The 12,103-nt window shown below is 49.0% G+C and overlaps 1 protein-coding gene across 1 annotated transcript in view; it reads left to right on the plus strand.

The window, feature by feature from the left end:
• Positions 1 to 12,103, plus strand: part of LOC119185532 (plancitoxin-1) — a 98,979-nt gene that overhangs the window by 36,064 nt on the left and 50,812 nt on the right. The window lies entirely within an intron of this gene.

Here is a 12,103-nt window from a genome sequence, read left to right on the forward strand (position 1 = left end):
AGAGCACCAAAATGGTACCAAAACTAAAGAAAAAGTGATATTCGTCCCTTTGGCATAGGAATCGTTATAACACACAACTGAACAATGCCTTCAAAGAAAGAGTTCATTGTTTATTGTACAACGAAAATAACTTGCACATTGCTCTGGGTGATTCGATGGTATGTCGCCGTTTAATATATGCTCACCCACGTTGACACCTTGTCGCACATTTCTGTCGTGACGGCTAATTTCGATGATCATGACCAGCGCCCATACATAGCCGTTTATCACATATCTACCACTTATGAGAGTTGACTTGATGCGACCTCGTAACTTACAAACTAGTGTTGTGATGGCAGCTGCCGCCAAGAGCGCATGCGTGAATGTGAGTAAAATGACGTCGCACTGGAGTTGTCTATATGACTAACTCTATAAATCTGTGTTAATTCTTGTTTCACCATCTGTTACTTCAGTGGCGACGAGGCGATTAAGCCCCACGGCCAGGGAACGGCATGGCGACGCATGCTGAACCGCCTATTTTTGACGAAGGGGACGACAAGTGGAAAACATATTAGGTGCGATTAGAAGCTTTCTTCGAAGCCCATGAATTCTTCGATCCGAAGAAGCGTCGAGCTCTGCGGGTTAGTGCCCTGAGTACCAAGACTGTCGATCTTCTGGCAGGCCGTTGTGCACCTGAAAAGATAACGTACAAAGCAGCAGTTCAAAAATTGGCCGAGTACTTTGCGCCGAAAGGCAACGAGATAGCGGAGTCGTATCGGTTTTTCACAAGAAATCGGCAAGCTGACGAGTCAACGAGTGATTTCATTGCCAAGTTACGAAAGATAGCTCAACGGTGCAATTTTGGCCAGGCGCTGGATAGAATGCTGCGCGACAAACTTGTTTGAGGCCTGCGCAACGCTGTAGTTCGTCATAATCTGCTGGCACGGTCCGCACTATCGCTGCAGGAAGCCGAGGAAGCGGCGCGCAACGTACAACAGATGGGAGATGGACAAATGAGTGTCGGCGTCAACGCACTGTGGAAAAAGCAAGGGGGGCTGCTCTTCGGGACGCCGCAGCGAAGGCGGATGGCACAAGAGTGGCGATGTGGGCTTGTTGGTGAAACATTTGAAAGAAATTTGTGTAGCGCGAGGTGAAAAAACGAACACAGTGTTCGTTTTTCGTTCCTGTGTTCGTTTTTTCGCCTCGCGCTACATAAACTTCTTTCGGATGGCACAGTTCAGCGACGAAAACCAGAACAGGTGCCTTTGCTGCGGCAGTGACCACCATAGGACCACTAGGTGTAGGTTCCACCGCACTGAGTATTTCCAACCTTCGCGTAGATACAATGAATGATAATCTGACGAGTATCATTACGGAGTGTGCAGTGCAAGTTGGAGGCAGAGTAGTTAGACAGGACACTGGCAAGCTTTCCCAGGAAACGAAAAATCTCATTAAGAACCGTCAAACCATGAAAGTCTCAAGTACAACAAACAAAATAGAACTAGCATAGCTTTCGATGTTGATTAATAGGCGTAAGGTATCCGACGTAAGAAGGTATAACATGGAGAGAATTGAACACGCTCTGAAAAACGGAGGAAGCGTCAAAGCAGTGAAGAGGTAACTTGGGATAGGCAAAAATCGGATGTATGCACTAAGGGACAAAGTAAACAAAATAACTACCAATATGGATAGGATAGTTAAAATAGCGGAGGAGTTTTACAAAGATCTGTACAGTAGCCGGGACAACCATGACTTTAATACTATAAGAACTTGCAGTAACCCAGATGACACCCCACCAGTAATGATAGAAGAAATCAGAAAAGGTTTGGAGAGCATGCAAAGAGACAAAACTGCTGGTGAGGATCAGGTAACATCAGATCTGCTGAAAGATGGCGGACAGATTGTGTTAGAAAAACTAGCCACCCTGTTTACGAGGTGTCTCCTGGCGGGAAGAGTACCAGAGTCCTGGAAGAATGCTAACATCATCTTAATACATTAGAAAGGAGATGACAAGGACTTGAAGAACTACAGGCCAATTAGCTTGCTCTCTGTAGTATACAAGCTATTTACAAAAGTAATTGCTAACAGAGTAAAGAAAACATTAGAATTCAATCAACCAAAGGAACAAGCAGGATTTCGAACAGGCTACTCAACAATCGACCACATTCATACTATCAATCAGGTAATAGAGAAATGCTCAGAATATAACCAACCACTATACGTAGCCTTCATAGATTACGAGAAGGCGTTTGATTCAGTATAAATATCAGCCGTTATGCAGACACAGCGAAATCAGGGCGTCGATAAAGTATATATAAACATCCTGGAAGAAATCTACAGGGGATCAACTGCTACCATAGTGCTTCATAAAGAAAGCAACAGAATACCAATCAAGAAGGGGGTAAGGCAGGGGGACACAATCTCCCCAATGCTATTTACCGCGTGCTTACAGGAGGTTTTCAGAAGCGTAGAATGGGAACAGTTAGGGATAAGAGTTAGTGGAGAGTACCTTAGTAACCTGCGCTTCGCCGATGACATTGCATTGCTGAGTAACTCAGGGGACGAATTGCCACTCATGATTACGGAGTTAGACAAGGAGAGCAGAAAGGTGGGTCTTAAAATGATTCTGCAGAAAACGAAAGTAATAAAAGACAACCTCGGAAAAGAGCAGTGCTTCGAGATAGGTAATAGTGCACTTCAAGTTGTAAAAGACTGTGTCTACTTAGGGCAGGTAATAACCGCGGAGCCGAACCATGTGGTTGAAGTGACTAGAAGAATAAGAATGGGGTGGAGCACATTTGGCAAGCACTCTCAAATTATGACAGGTAGATTGCCACTATCCCTCAAGAGGAAGGTACATAATAGCTGTATCTTGCCGGTACTTAGCTACGGAGCAGAATCCTGGAGACTTACAAAGAGGGTTCAGCTTAAATTGAGGACGGCGCAGCGAGCAATGGAAAGAAAAATGGTAGGTGTAACCTTAAAAGACAAAAAGAGAGCAGAGTGGATTAGGGAACAAACGGGGGTTAAGGATATCATAGCTGAAATCAAGAAGAGGAAATTGACATGGGCCGGGGATGTAGCGCGTAGACAGGATAACCACTGGTCATTAAGGGTAACTAACTGGATTCCCAGAGAAGGCAAGCGGGTTAGGGGGAGACAGAAGGTTAGGTGGGCAGATGAGGTTAAGAAGCTTGCTGGTATAAATTGGCAGCAGCAAGCACAGGACCGGGTTAACTGGCGGAACATAGGAGAGGCCTTTGTCCTGCAGTGTACGTAGTCAGGCTGATGATGATGATGAAGTAAGGAGTGCTAATCAGGCGTTGATTTGTAGCATTTGTGTTACTTAAAGTCACTTAAATTTGCGGTACTAAACCTCAGGTGGCCACTGTATATGTCTTGAATCGGCTTGCATAAGCCTATTCCAGACATGTAATTGTATTCCTGCGCACACATGAGGGCTCCCTAGCTCAAAACGGTCGCCGCTTGCCCCGTGTAGCCTTAGCAGGCCGAATCTCTTCCCTACCATCTCCGGCATCCGCGTGAGAGGAACACGTCATGCGTTTGTCAGAGCAGGTGCGCATGAGCCCGGACAAGCCTAAGCCCCCGAGCACGCGTGCGGTGTTGTTTTGTGGACCAGCGTTATTTTGTTGTCTACTGTGTCACGGATTATTAAGCTTGCAACTTATTACTGATCACGAAAACTGCAACATTTCATGTGCACGAGAGTAGTCATATTATGAGCCTTTTAGGCATTAACGTTTGCTGGTGTCCCGTAAAATGAATAAATATAACGAGTGTTCGAACACGCCAGATCAATACTTTGTTTCCAGGGCTGGCGTCTGTCTGATCGATGTTGTAATAACGTGGACACGAACGCCGGCAAAATGGAGGCATAATCTGCGCATATCGCTGAAATTAACGAAAAAAAATCATTTTGAGGATGCACACATTTTATTGCTGCGTCTGATTATTTCTGACAAGCTTTACCCATCTATTTACTAAGCAACAAATTGCACAAACTGCACATGTCAAGTCAAATAGTTCTTGAGTTGTCACGGTTGGCGACGTCAGAGCACAGTCGTCTACGCAGACGACCGAAGTCACAGCTCTACCTAGGGCACACTAGGTAGGGCCATTCCATCATAGAGAAACATAATAACGTAAAAAGCGGACGCTCCCGTAGGCTCCTGTGGCCGAGCTACTGTTATAGTGCCTAGAATAGGCACTATACTACTGCATTGCTTTAAGCCTAACGAGCGGCGGGTCGGACTCGAAAATGTCTTGAGCATAAATAAATGAAAAGTTTTTCTTTCCACTGCTTTAATTTGAACCAGTATTTTCATGCTCCGAAAGCGAGTGTCTTTACGGCGTAGGCTACACACCCATGCTTCCACATTAGGAATACATGTAAAGTTCATCTAAACCACATGAATGTGTACCCTTTGTGCAAAAAATATCCAGAGAGCTAGACGACGCTTACTAGTCATACTTTAAAGATTCTTGTGGTAAAGCATTAAACGTCCTCAGTGGGACACGATGTAGAGCCGATATAGATAATGCACAAATCAATAAGTTTTTTTACTTTGAAAAAAAGTATTTCATGCCAAACTTAAAACTTCATGGAGCATGGGTACGCCACCTCGCTGTTGGTCAGACCCTTCCTTGCTCGGCCACAAAAAGGCTCGAGTGGCTACTCTTTATGAAACTGTATTTTTCAATGATTCTATCGTCTACGTCACCCCCTCCATCTCTGGGCGCGAACACGCGAGAAGAAGAGCAAGCGGTGCTCAGCTTTATATTTGACCTTATTTCTCCGGCACGTAGCGTTGCCAATTTCAGCAGGCGTGATCGTGAACGCTCTGTATATGCAGCGCGCTCGTCAGCTCGATCGCAAAACCAGACGAGCGGCCCTTTTAGGGCATCCACTCATTGCTCAAACGACATATTTTTGCGATTCTACGCTTCTACCACGCAATGTATGATGGTTATGATGGTTAAGGAGACTCCGTTCACTACATATCATTCATATAAATATTTTTGCCAAGCGATTTCGTCGAATCTCGTGACTATGTGGTGCAACGCATGCTTTCAAAGCAGACGACGTGAGTTTAATCTTCATCTCACCCTGAAGTTTTTATTTTTTGTTTTACCAGCACATTTCTGTATTTTTCAGTCATGAAGAAGGTGATTTTTTCGCTCGCAATCAACTACTCCGACGGCACAATTTCTACTAAAGGAGCTTAGCTCTTAATGTTATCGCGTTAATATACGCAAACCTGAATACCTCCAAGTAACAATGTGGGAAAACGCTATTGGTAGGAAATAGCGTTCACACATTAACATAATTTTATTGAATGATAGCGATATATACTACTGGGAAGATCACCATGGTCATGACGATGCGAAGTTTTTTTTTGCGTGCTGCACGCACTTTCACGTCTGTCTATAGGTGTCTATCTATTTATCTGTCTAGTTAACTAGCCGCCTACATTTGGGTGCTCTCTTAATCACCCCCTTGGCATCATCATCATCATCATCATTATAATCATCATCACCACCACCACAGCAGCAGCGGCGGCAGGACTACGTCCACTGCAGGACAAAGGCCTCTCCCATGTTCCGCCAGTTAACCCGGTCCTTTGCTTGCAGCTGCCAATTTATACCAGCAAACTTCTTAACCTCATCTGCCCACCTAACCTTCTGTCTCCCCTTAACCCGCTTGCCGTCTCTGGGAATCCAGTTAGTTACCCTTAATGGCCAACGATTATTCTGTCTACGCGCTACATGCCCGGCCCATGTCCATTTCCTCTTCTTGATTTCAGCTATGATATCCTTAACTCCCGTTTGTTCCATAATCCACTCTGCTCTCTTCTTGTCTCTTAAGGTTACACCTACCATTTTTATTTCAATCGCTCGCTTCGTCGTCCTCAATTTAAGCTGAATCCTCTTTATAAGTCTCCAGGTTTCTGCTCCGTAGCTTAGTACCGGCAAGATACAGCTATTATATACCTTCCTCTTGAGGAGTAGTGGCAATCTACTTGCCATAATTTGAGAGTGATTGCCCAATGTTCTCCACCCCAATCTTATTCTTCTAGTTACTTCAATCTCGTGGTTCGGCTCCGCGGTTATTATCTGCCCTAAGTAGACATAGTCTTTTACAACTTGAAGTGCACTATTACGTATCTCGAAGCGCTGCTTTGTTCCGAAGTTGTTGTACATTACTTTCGTTTTGTGCAGATTAATTTTAAGACCCACCTTTCAGCTTTCCTTGTCTAACTCCGTAATCAAGAGTTGCAATTTGTCCCCTGATTTACTCAGCAATGCAATGTCATCGGTGAAGCGCAGGTTACCAAGGTACTCTCCATTAACTCTTATCCCTAACTGTTCCCATTCAAGACTTCTGAAAGCCCCCTGTAAGCACACGGTAAATAGTACTGGGGAGATTGTGTCCCCCTGCCTTACACCCTTCTTGATTGGTATTCTGTTGCTTTCTTCATGAAGCACTGTGGTAGTAGTTGATCCCCTATAGATTTCTTGCAGGTTGTTTATATATACTTCATCGACGCCCTGATTCCACAGTGTTTACTCGCTTGACATGGGGTAAACGAATTAAAGTAGGGGAAGGTAAGATGGTTGGACGAATATGACTCGCTGGTCTCGACATGCATAACGTCAAGATCCCAACGAGTACGTCGTTAAAGCCATCGCCATACTTGAGACAGGTGTGTGCCACATGGTAGGCGGAAAGGTTTTGATGCCAGACGTGTGTATCACAGCGAAAGCTGTTATGAGATCACAACTCGGGTCACGTGCAGTTGTCCACCGCCGCCAGTGTCCGTAACCACATCGCAAAAAATTAGAAAAAACAACTTAGCACTAATGACACAGTGGGGATTGAACCCGGGCTTGCTGGGTGCCAACTGTTATGCCTGCGAGTCCACAGCGAACATCCATGCCTCTGAAAAAGGCAATCTGTGTCAAGGCCAGCACGCGAGCCCGCCTGACGCGATGAACAACTCAACGGCGTCATCACGCGACGGCGCCTTTCTGCCACGCACGTGCAGTGAGTCCCGTCAGTCAGCGAGCCGGCGCCTTCCTGTCTGGCGAGTCTGACGCAATGCGTGGCGACGTCACTCGTCCTTGGGTGCAGCCACGTGCAACGCAGCGGCTCCAGATTCGATAAGAAAGAATGACGCGGCCCAGCGGCGACCCCATTGGAGGAGTCTGACCTCACGACCAGCGGCGCTTCTGGTTGGACATTTGGTTACTCAAAGAATCCACCCGGTGCATATAAAAGAAGCCCTGCGGCGCGTCGCGAGGAGCAGACCTATTTGAGAGTTGAGCTATGTGTTAGCAGCAGACCTATGTGTTAGAGAGGAGAGCTCGGCTCTTCGGGTCTCTAAGCTGTCGGCCCCAGTGCCGAATTTGTAACGCCTCTGTATATATGCTCTACATAAACCTTGTTTAACTCACCGTCGTCTCGTCCGCTCGTCTATCAGCTCTGCGCAGAAGCAGTCGCGAGCTGAGAAACCTACGCTACCAAACGGCTGGTGACCGTGTCGGCGGAGATCGGAGCAGTGGCGCCATCGGGACCGTGTTGGCGTCGCCGTCTTTCGAAAGAGTGGTTGCAGCGGTGAGATTCGTGGCGCCCTTCGTAACGTCGTCGGACGCGCTTCGCAACACAACCCAGTATTCTACCACTGAGCCACACCGGTGCTTCGTACCTGTTTGCAAACTTGCCTTAGGCAGGCTTGATGTCGGAAAACTTGATGTCGGAAAGTTATGACAAGCAATACGGTCATTATCAAATACCCAGAATGTTAAATCGTTTTCATGGTCTCATAGGTTTCAATTCCGTACCTTCGAACACCATTATCAAGTCCATCCTGATGAACCATGATATTGAGTATGCTTATTAAAGTTTCTGTACTTGATTTTGTTACATCCTATCTATCAATTTCAGTTATGTGTTGTAGTTTCTTTTCTTATGCTTTATTTTACATTCTGTATTGATGAAGTTTCTTTTCAGATGACCCTTTTGTGATGAAGTGATTTTGTAATGTTTTCCCTGAAATTGAGTAACAAGACCATGCTAAATTTGGTTGTGTTATGGTTTATTTGTTGTGTTATTTATTTATTTCTCTGTGTTATTTGTTGCGTTATATATTTATTTCTGAAAACATACGTGACAGATTGAGCGGCCGGCGTGTTAAACTGTATTTAGGAGCAGAGGCCTCATGTCAGGCTCTATAGCCTTTGGCCTCTGCTCCCGATCCTGTAAGAACTTCAGGACAAATACACTTCAAATCAATTCAATAAAAAAACTAATTGCGTTATACAACTTATAAAGCGTTTTAAAACAGCGAAAGAACAATCAGTCCTCACACAATGCGAATAGCGTAACGGGTGGGTCGTCCAATGCTCCAACCCATTACAAAAGCTTGCTCTTGTTCACCTATTAGCTGTGGCGCATACCCACTTCGGCCATAAATCCTCATCGTCGTCAGCCACTGCATGAACATTCGGCACAAAATTCTTTGCAAGTGTTTAGAGGATACCACGCTTCTCAGAAGAATGACGAAAAATAGCATAGCGAATGACGGCCTACTACCCAAAAAGTTTCGATATTAATGCCGTAGTGAGTATCAAGCAAGTGTGCTTGCAGTAGTTATCCAGTGAGCGTTTAGAAGAGACTTTGAAAAGCCGCTCTTCTACCTTTCGCCGTGACTGTCGTTTTCACGTCCTGGCGTTTTCACGTCAAGAAAAAGCTGACATCAGCAGTGTTGACCCGATACATGCAAAGAAGGAATGCCAGGGTCCCAGCAGAAATCGAACCCCAGCAGTCTGCGTGGCAATTAAGTATTCCACCACAGAGCTACTTTTACAATAGACCCTAATGTTTGCGAAAGGCATACTGTGGTCGCAGTGCTGGCTATCCAATCTTTCAAACATCATACATGTACTCCTAGGATACTCCATCAGCGTTCTGATCCGTCCGCATGGAGAACACAAGATGACAGGTCCTCCAGCTTTTCTTGTCAGCGCATCGGTCACATTTCTCGCCAATGCAGAAGTCTATTAGGTCCCACTGCATCAACGTTTTTACATTCCTTCAATGCTCGTCTGGTTTAACGTCATAAGATCAGCCCGAGCCACTTTGCTCACCAGGAACCCAGTATTAATCTTCTGCTGTTCCTGCTGCCCATCTGGTGACCTCACTGTCACCAGTCTCGTTCTTTCCAGGGACCTCGCCATGGTGGACTTTGTGGGAATTGAGGCTAGCCCGCTGCCTTTGCGCGGGCTTTGCCGCCTTTTCTGCCGTTCTCATGTCCCGACATGTCTGCCCTCCTTTGCTGTCTGCCGTGGTGAGAGAGCGGAGTGACGTTTAACTCCCTCACACGGAAGCAGATGTTGACTGTGGCGCCGCGCGCGGGGACTCCCGAGAGGTTTTCGCGCACTGCGTCGGGAGCGGTCAGATACTCTCCGGGACAGCAAACGGTGAGCCACGCAATCTTTTCCGTCCGTCGACTCCCGTCGCTCGGGGGCTCGTCGGATTTCGCTGACGGCGCCTCGCGCCAGCGGCGAACGCTCACCTTTTGTTGCCCCGCTGTGTACGCACGGCCGAAGGGCGGTACGGTGTCCTAGCGCGTGCTTGTAATCCATCTGACAACGGCTCCTAGTGCGTGGCCTCGCTACGCCGACCCGGCTCCCTCCGAAGCCAACGCGAGCGCCTTTGCCCTCGCTCGAGCAACTGGGCCTTTGTTCCGGTGGCTCCTTGGATCACCTTTACCGTGGGGACGTGCTCGTGGCACCCTGTGTAGTACTTTGTGCCCGTGGCGTGGATAAGCCTACTTGCTTTCCCGCCGCGCCTTTTTGCAACGGGCTGTACTGCGTTTGGTGTTGTCACAATAAAGTGTTGCGACTTGAGCAGTATCGTGTTCTCGCCACGGCGACGGTTAACGCGTGCCCTGCGGCTCGTTAAGACCGGACCCACGCTGGTGGCAGGGGCGGCGCCAGGGGGGGGGGCAAGGGGGGGCTGGAGCCCCCCCAAAATTCTCGCCTGCCCCCCTATGCCCACCCAAGTGCCTGGAAGCATATATTGAAAACTATAGTAGGAGCAGAGCTAGCTTGCCCCCCCCGGAGGAACTCACTTTTCGTGGTTGACCCCCCAGTAAAAACATCCTGGCGCCGCCCCTGGCTGGTGGCCGTACTCCTTCGGGATATGTGTACACCGCACTGGCGCCCAACGCGGTATCAAAAGCTCTAGCTTTTGACTGCTCTTAGCGAGTCAGTTCGCCTGCGCGATTCGGGCTCGTCGCAACATGGCTGCTTCGCGGGACTTTTGTCCGCTGTCCCTTTTAGTGGATGCCGCGTTGCACACGGAGGCCATTGCCTCTATTCTTCTGCACCCGTCCATGTCGGCACCCCCTATTGCGGTGACGACACGAGGCGCCTAGCCGCTCCCTTTGGAGATGGCGCGTCGCTTCGGAATGGGCCTCTTGCCCTACCCGAACGTTACGCACAAGCGCCTCCGACTGCTATTGCGCCCTTCGGCATGCATGGCAGTTCGCCGACACAGCGCTCGCAGTCGGTTCCCTGCGGAATTGACGGGGCCCTCGCCGACTTTTGCCCGCTATCAGCCGTGCAACCGACACTTCGAACGCACGCTGAGCAGGCGCCTGAATTGTCGATGGTAGCCGCACCAAGTGCGCCTTTGGTTCGACAACAGGCAAATCCCACAAGGAGCCTATTTGGCTCTGGGAATGGCGCGCAGGGCGGTGGTCTGTTTGAAACCGCCCCACTGATCGAGCTGGCCGACTGCTCGTCTTCGCTCGACCGCGCCGCTAACGCACCAACGGTTTCCTACGAAGCCGGTGCGACGACGCAGACTTTGCTGCAAAACGCCGTGCAGATGATCCAAGCACTTTCGGGAGCTGTGCAAACGCTTTCGGATGGTCCGAAAAGCGGTCACCCCGCTGTTATGTTGCCTTTGCCAACCTACAGCGGATACGTGATCAGCTCACCGCCCGAGATTACCTCGACTCTCTGTTACGTTATCAGAGAGCGATGGGTTTGGATGATAAGGTGGTGCTCGAAGTGTTGTTCCAGCTGCACTGACTGACACGGCGGCGAGATGGTATCGGCTTACCGGTTACCGTGCAGCAAACCTCGAGGAATTTCGTGCGGTATTTTTTGCGCGAATTCCTACCCGCTGACTACGAAAGTAGGATGCGGCGAGAGCTCGAGCTCCGTACACAAGCTCCTGACGAGTCTTTACAGGAGTATGTACGTGCGATGGATGAACTTATTTCTATCGCTGAGCCCCGAGCTTCGAACGAGGAACGCGTCGAACGGGTGATACGGCAGGCACATCCGACTTTTTCGGCATTCCTGCGCGGCGGCCGCTTCAGTGACTTGGAAGCGTTGGCCGCCGAGGCGAAGCGCATCCAAGGCGACATTCTCGCCGCGCGTGCCTATCGCCCGCCGCCGCCAGCCAGCGATGCCCTTGAGCCGCGCTGCGCTTGGAGAGGGGCCATGACCCTTCCCCAACGGTAACAGCCTCTCGGCGCCGCCTTTGCGGCTGCAAAGTGTGGGGGGGGGGGGGGGGATTCGCTCGCAGGATTTCAAGCTGGACGGTTGTGCCCTCGCGATCTCCGACTTCAGCGTAGCTCCCGCCGACTGGTTCGCCCTCCGCGGTCTCCTGAAGCCGTGCAGCTCTCGCATTGTGGCACCCCGCCCTTGGACTGCTTCGACCGGATCTCCACTTTCCTATCTCCTTCTTCTTTCTCTCGTTGGCTGTCTTCTTCTCCTTCTATTTTCCTTCTATTTTTTTTATCCCTCCTTCCCCCCACCCCTATAAGGCACTGCGCCGTGTCGCCTGAAGGCAGACAGAAATTAGGTGCCTTTTTCCTCTTTATTGTAACCACTACCACCACCAACCGGCTGTGCGTGGGAGTTGAGCGATGGCGCTCATGACCCCTTTACGCATGAAAGGCGAGCAGCCTGCGCTGCTCCGCCTGAAACCTCCATACAGGGACGCTTTTCGACCCAACGTAGTGTAGGAGGTGCGGCTCGCAGAAACGTATCCTACGATAACGTAGCGAGCCAATCACGACAGCTC

The sequence above is a fragment of the Rhipicephalus microplus genome, chromosome 6 (assembly GCF_043290135.1).
Source record: "Rhipicephalus microplus isolate Deutch F79 chromosome 6, USDA_Rmic, whole genome shotgun sequence".
NCBI classification, from domain to species: domain Eukaryota; kingdom Metazoa; phylum Arthropoda; class Arachnida; order Ixodida; family Ixodidae; genus Rhipicephalus; species Rhipicephalus microplus.